The sequence below is a fragment of the Thermobia domestica genome, chromosome 14 (genome assembly GCF_964235325.1).
Source record: "Thermobia domestica chromosome 14, izTheDome1.hap1.1, whole genome shotgun sequence".
In the NCBI taxonomy this organism is placed as follows: domain Eukaryota; kingdom Metazoa; phylum Arthropoda; class Insecta; order Zygentoma; family Lepismatidae; genus Thermobia; species Thermobia domestica.
In genome coordinates, this window is record NC_137467.1 from 120,889,237 (window position 1) to 120,901,851 (window position 12,615).

The following is a 12,615-nucleotide window of genomic DNA, read 5'->3' on the forward strand; positions in this document are numbered from 1 at the left end:
ACTTAAGGGGTGGGCCAAGGTACCATTCCCAAAAATTTCAAGGGTGTGCACATATGTACTTATGTTTCATAATAGGGAATGGACTCCTATACATGGCCATATAACCATATAAGGTAATAGGACCTCATCCAAGGAAATGAATTAGGTCAAAACCAAACACGTGGTACAACGTATTGCTTACGTTTATATTTTGGCAATTTTATACACCTAAAAGGGGAACGAGATAGACCACCGAAATTTATAGTGATCTATATTAGGGTTCTATACTATTATACCAAATGTTTAAATTGGACAATTTCCAAAATTTAAGGGGTGGGCCAAGGCACTCCTGCCAAATTTTTAAAGGGGTGCACAAATGTACCTATGTCTTACAATAGGAAATAAACACCTGTATACACCCATATAACTATATAAGGTAATAGGACCTCATCCAAGGGAATAAAATGAGCCAAAAAACCAAACATGTGGTTGTTGAAATGAAAAAAACACAATTCATTGAAATGGATCATTTTATTACACTCCACATACATCCATACCAGATAAATTATCTGGATATTGTCGATACAATGTATTTTGAACTTCTTGCACTAGTTTTTCTTTAGCATATAATTTTAATTCCAATTGAAGTCTTTTAAGGTCTAATGCAATATCAATTGGTGGAAACTCAATGTCCATTTGATCACAAATAAACTGTTTATCAATACAGTTATGCACCCACGAACGATGTTGACAACCATCACAATATCTAGATACATGTTGTACAATATGCATAACACATTTTTCAAAATAGTACTTTTTCAGGAATATACTTGTTTTGTTGCACACTTCCACTGCATGTTTCACACACTGAAATACGCTGATGAATTTGTTCCATTCCGTTTGTGTTAGATACACCATGTTGCGAGGGACATGGAATGTACTCTTTTTACGTAACAGCACCATCTTCTCTTCGAGGACTGTACGCAGCACCACTTCATGATTTGAGCCTAATGATTTGACTATGGTCACATTTAGCTCATCATGAAAATAATCGTTCATTTGGTCGATTCGAGAACATAATATTTGCCATTCTTCACAGGTCAGTTGTACACCAAATTGTTCTGCTTTGCCCAATCGAATTACTGGTTCAAATGTTCTAGCACTGATACCAATCATCACATGTTTTGTTTGAAATATATTTATTGGATAATAGCTTGCGAAGATGAACTCTTTATCGTTAGAAGTACACATCTTTCCTCCTGAAAAGCACTTGCTCAAATGATTTCACGGTATTGGTTGATTTATAGAACTACGGCTGACGTCATTGGAAAGGAATGTGCTGACGTTTGAATTCATGGTTTCATCACAGTTGCTGACGTCATGCTGACCAACCAAATTCATACAACTATGTCTGATGTGCTGACGTTTGAATTCATGATTTCATCACAATTGCTGACGAATCTGGCTGTGTACTAAATTCAAATTGATGACTTCGACCCAAGAATCCTTTGTAACATAAAGATACAGATCCAGTATTTAACGCAGCAGTTCTTCTTGTTTTGATGCTTCCATGGGAAAATATCTTGCTGGTAAAATTATATTCTTATCATTTTCAAGCTTCACTACGATTCTTAATCCAAACTTTGTAGGGATCGTTTGGCTAGCTAAGATTCTATAAGGTACATTCTGTTGTAAATCAGTAATCTTGGTAAATGATTTCATCACATCACGTGTGTTTAGAAACTGTAGACAAGTAGCCATGATGATGTTATCATGAATACTAACTCAAACGATACTTATATATGATGCAAAACTGATGACGTTGCAACATCATGTTCTGACGTGTACTATTGCACCACAATGTTGCCAGAGGTTTTTGTTCTAAACAGTTCAGGTTCTTTACTAATGAGTGCACAAACTTTTAAAAATGTCAAACCAAACTTTGAAACAAAATTTTTGAAACGAAAAAATTTGGAAACGAAAAATTCAAACAAAATTTTGAAACGAAAAAAATTCGAAACAAAAAAATTTTAAACAAAAAAATTTGGAAACGAAAAATTTCAAAACAAAAATTTCGAACAAAAAATTTTAAACAAAAAAATTTCAAACAAAATTTTGCAACAAAAAATTTCAAACAAAAAAATTTCAAACAAAAATTTTTCAAACAAATTTCAAACAAAATTCTGAAACAAAAAAATTCAAACACAAATTTGAAACAAGAGTTTTCAAACAAAAAATTTCAAACTAAAAAAAATTTCACGTTTCACGGTTAACTGTCAAACTTTATCCGGTTTTTAACTATTCGATTAACAAATAAACGGTTTTGATCATATTTATCAGTGAGTGCAAAATGTTGAACGAAACCAAGATTTTTAAATGTTAAACAAAACTTAAAACTGAATGCAGCAAAGATTTGAAAATCAGCAACCAATCAGATTGCACGAAAGATAGTGATCAGCCAATCAGATTGCACGAAAGATAGTGATCAACCAATCAAATTACATCAACAATAACTTTGCCAGTGTTGTAGCATGTATTCCCTTAAGACTATGAGTCATAAGATTCAATAAGGTTAGCTATGTATCCCTGTACACTACCTCATCAAGGTCAATCACGTGGTACATCGTATTGCTTACGTTTATATTTGGCTGTAATAATCAATACCAATGACGCATTCTCAAATTATCCTACAAAGTTTAAATGTACCAATGTCCTGGACTCCTAATCCCATCATAGGTCAATAACTGATCACGTGATCATAATGATTTACCCAATGAATGAGATACTATCCAATTTTAAGAACAATTACCAATTATTGATATGACAATAAGAAATGTACCCCTCCCAAAATTTAAGATTGGTACACAAATACACCTGTGTCTTATGAAAAAGTAATAAATCCTGTACTCATTTAATAATAAAGCCGGTTAATAACCTTTAAATTTTGAATATTTGGCCATAAGAGAAACACCAATGGGTCCTAGAAAACGTTTACCAAATTATGTTATTTTATAATTCCCAAATTTAAAAGAGAACATAAACATATAGAGGTAATAAACCATATAGCGTGCTAAATAGGAGTCAATAACCTCCGAAATTTGATTTTGGTAGTTCTTTACCCATGAAAGGGAACGATGTGGACCATCCAAATTTATAGTGGTACATATTGAAGACCTGTACGAAGATACCAAATGCTTATATTAAACAATTTCTAAAACTGAGTGGATGAGTCAAGATACCCCTCCCAAATTTTTAAAGGGTGCATCAACGTACTCATGTCTTATGATAGGAAATTAACCTATATACATGACCATATGACCATATACGGTATAAGACCGCATCAAACGGGATAAATTGGGCCAAAAACCAAACACGTGATACAACATATTGCTTATGTTTATATTTTAGCAATTTTGTACCCCTAAAAGAGAACGATGTGGACCACCCAAATTTATCATGATACATGTTGAGGCATGTACTATGATACCGAATACCTCCCGGGGTGCATCAATGTACCTATGTCTTATGATAGGGAATGAACACCTATACATTACCATATAACCATATAAGGTAATAGGACCTCATCCAAAGGAATAAATTAAGTCAAAACCAAACACGTGGTACAACGTAATGCTTACGTTTATATTTTGTCAATTTTGTACCCCTAAAAGGGAACGAGGTGGACCACCCAAATTTATAGTGATCCATATTAGGGTCCTATACTGTAATACCAAATGTTTAATTGAGCAATTTCCAAATTAAAGGGGTGGGCCATTGTACCCCTCCCGGGGTGCACAAATGTACCTATGTCTTATGATAGGGAATGGACCCCTATACATGACCATATAACTATATGATGTAATAGGACCTCATCAAGGAGATAAATTAGGTCAAAATCAAACACGTGGTATAACGTATTGCTTACGTTTATATTTTGGCAATTTTGTACCCCTAAAAGGGAACGAGGTGGACCACCCAAATTTATCATAATACATATTAGGGTCCTATACTATAATACCCAATGTTTAAATTGGGCAATTTTCAAAATTGATGGGGTGGGCCAAGGTACACCTCCTGGGGTGCACCAATATACCAATGTCTTATGAAAGGTAATAGACTCCTGTATACGCTCATGTAAACATATAAGGTAATAACACCTCATCAAATGGAATAAAATCGACCAAAAACCAAACACGTGGTATAACGTATTGCTTATATTTATATTTTTGGCAATTTTGTACCCCTAGAAGGGAACGAGGTGGACCACCCAAATTTATCATAATACATATTAGGGTCTTGTACTATAATACCAAATGTTTAAATTGGGCAATTTCCAAAATTTAAGGGGTGGGCCAAGGTACCCCTCCCGGGGTGCACAAATGTATCTATGTCTTATGATAGGTAATAGACCCCTATACATGATCATATAACTATATAAGGTAATAGGACCCCATCCAAGTTTCCTATACATAACCATATAACCATATAAGGTAATAGGACCTCATCCAAAGAAATAAAATGGGTCAAAAAACAAACACGTGGTACAACGTATTGCTTACGTTTATATTTTGGCAATTTTGTACACCTAGAAGAAAACGAGGTGGACCACCCAAATTTATTATAATACATGTTAGGGTCCAGTACTATAATACCAAATATATAAAATGAGCAATTTCCAAAATTTAAGGGGTGGGTCAAAGTACCCCTCCCAAATTTTTAAAGGGGTGCACAAATATACCCATATCTTATGAAAGGTAATGGACCCCTATACATGACCATATAACTCATCAAAGGGGATAAAATCGACCAAACACCAAACACGTGGTACTACGTATTGCTTACGTTTATATTTTGGCAATTTTGTACCCCTAAAAGGGAACGAGGTGCACCACCCAAATTTATCATAATACATATTAGGGTCCTGTACTATAATACCCAATGTTTAAATTGGTCAATTTCCAAAATTTAAGGGGTGGGCCAAGGTACCCCTCCCAAATTTTTCAAGGGGTGCATTAACATACCCATGTCTTATGAAAGGGAATGGACCCCTGTATACGCCCATATAACCATATAGGGTAATAACACCTCATCCAAGGGGATAAATTAGGTCAAAAACCCCCGAAATTTGACTTTTTGACAATTTTTTACCCATGAAAGGGAACGACATAGACCCCCAATACGGATAGAGGTACATACTATGGTCCTAGGCTACCATACCAAATTTTTAGATTTGGCAATTTCCAAAATTTAAGGGGGGTGGTCCTATGTACCCCTGCCAAAATTTAGGGGGTGGGCCATGGTACCCCTGCCAAAATTTAGAGGGGGTGGTCCTATGTACCCCTAGGTCATTGACCCCGGCCAGGGACCATGGGTCCTGAGGCAGGGACCCAGGGGCCAAAAAGTGTCCTGAAGTAACCCCATTACTACTTACTGGAATTTGATTATTACCAAACCATGCTAAATAATGACAGAATAGACATCAGAGAAAGTTATCTTTATCTACCATCTCAATCAGGAGCGGATCCAAGACTCCTTCAGAGGAGTTTAGGGGCATGGTGGTGAGAGATTATGAGTTTTTCTCTCTAACCCAGCGTTTCCCTACCTTTTTCAACTTGCAGCACACTACGGGTGTAACTTGAATAGGGATGATATCGAGACGAGACGAGACGAGACTTTGTACAGTCTCGGTCTCGGTCTCGTCTCGGTCAACAGATGCTTGTCTCGATCTCGGTCTCGAGTACCAAGTCTCGGTCTCGTCTCGAAATAAATAGTGTGAAAGTAAAATAGTGAAAGTATTATTCACGTAAAGTCTGTTGTTTCCGCTTATTTTTTCCTCTCATTTTGACTTAGAATTATGATATGGTGTACCTCTTCATAGCTAATTTGCTAGTGCTAATGCTTTCCATGCGCGTATTCCAGGTTCAATGATCAGTGGATATATCACCCTAAAACCCTAATAGAACCCAGGGGCGGATCCAGGACCGACTTCTGGGGGGGCGGTAGTTTGTCATACTGCTACTTTTAAGGGCTCCAAACTTTGGGATGGGTTTCATTTATATATAAAAGATAAGAAAACTTCCTCTTCTGGGGGGGCGATGGCCCCGATCGCCCCCCCCCCCTGGATCCGCCCCTGATAGAACCCATATTTCACTTTCAGCAATAGACTTTGTCGCATATAGCCTCAGAACTGCCTATATAATTAAACTCTATTAAATTAACTCCAGTACTATACAGTAGTTTATTTCCTTCCTTTGAATCAGAATTGTTCAATACCTCCTAACGGATAACTTAACACATAGCAGCACGAATGTATTTAATCGTACCGAAATTGAAACTTTACAATTTCTCATTTATTATTCAATACATTCTGCTTTGACTGTCATTTTAAAAACAGAATATAACATTCATTATCTTAACAAATAGGGTAAATTATTACTACAATATACGTATTTTGTTTGAAATTGATGAAATGCTTTATTACCATTTCACATCTCCGTGTTTAATTGACACTTTATAACACGAACGTCCTGAACCTTGTGGTGGGAGCTATTACACTCATCTTTGCTATAGAGATGCAAAAAAGCCGGCTTTTTTGAATCGATGGTTTTTTCACATAAAAAGCCGGCTTTTTTGGGGAAAAAACGAGAATTTTGGAAATTTTGGCTTTTTTCAACTTCATGATTTTTCTATCTAAATAGCTTTCTTATAGTATATTCTATAGTTAGATAAGAATTCCATGACCTGAATGTGATATTTCGCTCTGAAATTCACCATCAAGATGAATGGAGCACATGTTTTACGAATTAAAGCTAACATGAAGAATGTAGTATTTCAGGGTAATTTTAGAGGCTATTTAACTTTATTTTAACTTTTGAGTTATCGACATCTTTTTTCTTCTCTAGTTTGTCATCCGTGTTTCATTTCTAAGAGCTTTTAGTACTCTAGCTTCTAGCGCAAAAGTTAAACTTGCCCGTTTTTCTATTTATCCGTCAAAGCGTACGTTTTTCAATATATGTCAAACCGTACTTCCACATTTCTGTTATACTGTAGCTGTGAAGTGATTTAGCAATAATTTTGAATACCAATTTATACAAATAATCAGTAGCGGATTTAGAAAAGTACTTTAGGAGGGTTTTTTCTGATTGTTTCGTTTCCTAAAAAGTCCTAATTTTATTTGGGAAGTGCTTGAAGTTTATGAGTACAGGCATAACTAATATTTCGTTTCGTTTATATGTTTAGCAATAATCTTCCGGATACAACTTTAAAAATCATTTTATACTGAGAATCAGTGGCGGATTTAGAAAAGTATTTTGGGAAGGGTTTCTTACTAATGTTTAGTTTTTTTAAACATTCGTAATTTTTATTTGACGGGAGCTTTAGTTTATGAGTGAAGGCATAAATAATAGATATTTCGTTTGTTGCAGACATTCCGTAACTTTGGGGAACGGGCTTCAGTCCGAAAGATCGCCCCCCTAACCTTCGCAAAACCGTCACTGCTGGTAATTAGTAATAATAAAAACAATAAAAAAGGAAGTCGCCCAACTCACAGTACACGCACTATTTCTACATTCACAGATGGAACGAAGAAAAGCTTTGACAGAATGGTCGAATGCTGGTTGAATCCCGGACTTCCCGATAGAAGCGCAAAAGCTAATCACTCAGTCATGTTTGTTGTGCAGTTGTATTTAGCTTAACTTAAATATATTCCGTAGTCTTTTTTTTTGGGGGGGGGGGAGTTCCGTAATGATATGTTGAATCCCTCTTGTTAAAAATTCAGAAAACTTGAGGATTGGGTAAACTGTGATGGTGGTTCTATAAAACTTAACTGTAGAATTTCAAGAATATACAGAACCAAAAGCTCTAGATGTGCAGTCTTTAAGTGTATCATATAAATCTTAAGTATTTCTCTTATGTTTTATTTTAATTTTATTTTGTTTCAAAAAGAGGGTATGGAATATTTTGAAGTAAAAATACTACATACTATTTTGCTAGTTATTTGTGTATTCTTTAAAAAGAAGTGTTTACTTTTAGGGTTGGCTGATTTACACCAACTTTTTTTTTTTAATAACTGGTTTAAACCACAAAAATAAAAAGAATGAAAATGCGAATCGTGTGAACTTCATGGTAACGTTTCCAGATATCAAACCACCTGCAATAGTTTTATTTCCCTTTCACCTTTTAATCAAGGTGTCCCATGTTCAATTCTCGGTCAAACCACAATCCTTCTTTCATGCGTAACCCAAGTAGCGGTTCGGATGTCAGTTTAAGCGAAAGTCTTCTCCTTGATAACCTCGGTATTTCGTAAGGATGTTAAGCCTAAATATACGAAACAAACCAAATTGTATATTTCTACATGCCTAACTGCGTGTTGTTTTATAAAGAAGCCAATATTGCTTAAATATATTGATAGAAATCGGCAAAATTTATCGATTGCCTACGTAGCTTCCAACATTAGCTTGGATTGGACTTTCAATGATATCTACGTACCGGTACTAAATTTGTAATTTAATACCTCAGTTTTAGCGTACTGATTATGGTACGTTGACCTTTAAATTTTACATGCAAAGCAATAACAGGATTTTCCCGTTATTGTCTTACATTTCAAGTAATGACGGGATTTTCCCAGTGGCTAGGGCGGGAGATTCTCAACTTAAGAAATTTACTGACCGCACTTCTTTAAGCTTATGGGAGTTCTTCCGGCATAACCCCGCTGTTGCATAATAACATCAAGGCGAAACAAACTTAGGCTATTTCTGTGAATATGTAATATAAATACATAAAGCAAAAAATCTAAGTCAAAAAAGCCTGGTTTAAACATCCCCCCAAAAACGGGTTTTTGGCATCTTCAAAAACAACCACGGTTCTTGCCAATTCTGCTTACTTTTGTATATAGGAGGTTAAAAAATTCTTATTATATACATTGGTTAATCCTGTGGAATTCATAATGTAAATATGTTGAAGAAAAATTGTGTGAAATATTTTTTCGAAATTCATAGTTTATTTTCGATGTTTTATATTATTATCAGCATCAACCACTAATTAAATGATTTTTTGTGTTATAGAGAAGCGATACAAAGTCTGTTTTATCAATTTAAAGCAGTATTTTGAAAAAAGCCCAAAATTTCCGAAGCAAAAAAGCAAAGCAGAAAAAACCGAGTTTTTTTTCAAAAAAAGCCGGTTTTTTTTTCCGAGCCCTTGCATCTCTACTTTGCTATGTGAGGTCTCGAGTTGAATCACAAGTTAGATTCAAAGTCCGATGTTTCGCATAATTCGCGTCTCATTTTAAGTGCATTCTGTTTATTACACAAGTTCATAAGGTCGTAATGCATTACGTAAGCACATATCCAGTGCCGTAAAATAGAATAATCTTATTCCTGAGCTCTCAACGGTGCATGCAATCTTTATTCGAGAAAACTAATTTTGCTTTCCTTAAGTTGAAATTTTATATTGATTAAAAATTACTTGCGAAACATGGACACACATATTATATAAGTATATAGGTAATTCGAGTTATCTGTATCTATTTTTTTCTCACTCGCCAAAACAAGTGATTCTTAACTTTCTAGTTTTCTTTTGTGTTAATTTTCGTAGTTTTGCTGCAACATGATGGATTGAATAGTCAAAAATACTTTTTTCGTTCTACGACTTTCATTAAATTTTGGATCCATTTTTACCCTACCTTACCTAGTAAAAGTTATGTATATAGTCTTAGTTGAGGAACCAGTTTCTCGCTTCTGTAAAATTACGAAATTATGACTTGGTTTAGTTTACCTCCGAGGTTTAGATATAATAAAATCATCACCACCATCATAATCAACCATTATCAATCCATTGCTGGATGAAGGTCTTTCCAAGTCTTCACAACTATCTAACTTGGGCAATTCTTTTCCAGGCTACTCCTCAGTGGCTCTTGATTTCGTCACACCTTCTTGTATGCTGGGGTTTCCTAGGCTGTTTTTGTCTTGTGGTGTCCAGTCTAGAATTGTTTTCGTCCGTCGATCATAATTTCTTCTTGCAATACGTCCAGCACATTTTCCAGCTCATATTAAATTATTTCATTAGCATCATCAATATTCATTTCTATATATTTGGGCTATAAATAGTTCGAATTCGCTACTTTCGGAGTACAGACACGCTACTTTTTAATCTTCGAATCTGACAACACTGACTGAATGATTTAAATCAACATAATGTGAGAACCCCCATTTGGTCTAGCGTCTAGCACTCTTGATTTCAGTTCGCGTGGTCTCGAGTTCGATTTCCGGTAGGGGTAAAGTTGAACGACCGAAGTGGTTCGGATTCCACTTATAATCATTAGCTCCACGTCTCCTTTAGCCGCCCTAGCATAACTGTGGGACGTTAAACTAAAACAAAACTAAACAAAAGTGAACACTGTGTATTACTAACTGTAAGTCCTTGAATAATTGCATATAGCTATGTGGTATGGGTCGAGTTTGATGTGATCGGTGGTCAAACTAAAGCAAGTGAAATGTAATTAGTGTGTAATTAGAACTTTTAATTTAACACGGTCTTAATCTGAAGTGTACACCAGGCCTAAGGCTTAGGGGGAACAATTAGTGTTACTGAAAATGTATCAGTTACATTTAATTTCAGTTACAATTTGCATTTACATGTATTGCTGGAACGAAGACTTAAATATTAACATTATAAGTAGCCCAAAGACTATGAAAAACGTCTTCTCTTGAAAGCATTCTTTCACCATAAAACAAACTACGAATAATTTTAAAATATCTTGCAGTTCATCTACGTTATTTGTACATATTTAGAATAATATTTAGCAATTTATTTAAGTGGGCAACGCTGCTTAAAATAATGTAACTGCGACTTGTAATTAAAACCACCAAAAAATATTGTTGTAATGTTATAGAAGCAAAGGAAAGCAATAATCATTATAAAAATTTAATACAAATACGTCATTTTAAGCAGTATAACAATCACTACCAATGTGTTTGGTATCTCTGAAACGATGTGAAATAACACTTGTTGTGAATGGCGTTATAAGCATTTAAGTCTTTTGGAAGCATCTGCATGATGAGACGTGATATGTCAGCGCGTTTTCGAAGTAAAGTCTTTAGAAACATCTAAATTTTTCGTTTCTTGTAACTTTGTTCCCTCATTCATTCGAAATATATTATACCATGATCACAGTATTTGAAGCTAAGATACAGTTGATGCGCATTACACCGTCCATGCCATTTGAGGTGAGGTGATTTTAGTTTAGCGTCCTGTTCAGCAGCGAGGCTATATGAGACGTGGACCTACTGATTAACGTGGAATCCGAACCACATGAGCTCCCGCCGGGAATTGAACCCGGGTCTCCCACGCCAAAGGCGCGTATGCTAACCGCTTAGCCACGAGGGAGCTCTCCCATGCCATTTGAGTTATTAGAGATTTCCAAAATGTTGATGTTAATGATACTGTGTTGTCCTTTGTTACACTAAATAATGTATGGGCTATTGTGGTTTTGTTAAATAACTAAATTAGAAATATGTAATACTTTATGTAGCACAATTTGAGAAAATACAACTTTATTTTGCTTTTAGCAACATTGTTTATCTAGTGATATTGCAGAGTATCTAGAAGAATTTCCCAACTTGGTACAAAATTTCAGCATTTTTAATATATATATCTTTCGCAGATCATACGGGAGAGCTATAGGGACTATAGCCCCCCTTAACGCTCAGGTATACACTGGATAAAATGAGTTTCAATCCTACTTTCTTTACACTGGATAAAGCGGCAAACCATGGTTTAGCCCTTCCCTTGATCATATACTGGGTCCACGGATATATGTATATATTTAATCTTTCCACGGAGATATCTCGAAAACGGTTGAACATAAATGAACCGAAGAAAAACTCAAATAGGAAATGCCATCGGGCACACCGAATGGTGTTGTCGCGGCGCCTCCCGGGGCCACCCTTCAAGGGGTACCAGGGCCAAACTTTAAAATTTTAAATGGAAACATGGGGCGAGTAATACCTCGTTCCATAGATCTTTAAAAAGTAAAAAGCGTTGTGGTAAAAGATTTTTCATATTGGTCACCGTATTCAAGATGGCCGCCATGATATGGTGCCTGTATCTGATAAAACGTCCAGTACCACTAATATGAAAACAGTTGCAGGTAAACGAACAGTCAGAAAGTGAAAGAGGAAAGGCATGGGGCGCATCGATTAATGTGCTCGCAGTGCTGCCTTTCAAGAGGGCCAAACTTAGAAATTTTGAACCGAAATATGGGTCAAGTGATACGTTGTTGGATAAATTTTGAAACACTAAACAGTGTTGTATCAAAAGATTTTTCATATGGGTCATCGTTTTCAAAATGGCCGCCAAGACATGGTGCCTGTATCAGATAAAACGTCCAGTATCACTGGCCCCCTAATATGAAAATAGTTGGAGATAAATGAACAGAATAAAACTCGTATAGGAAAGCACAGAGGGTATTTATCATTCCACGGCTCGAGTATAATGCAACGGAGAAAAAGATTATTAAAGTATAATTAACATTATGCAAAAGAGGAAATGATAGAAAATTATCTTTCCGATCTCTGTCCGTAAGTGGGTGAAGCGGGATGTTGTATGCTTATGGCAGTAATGTTGTATGCACTAGATACA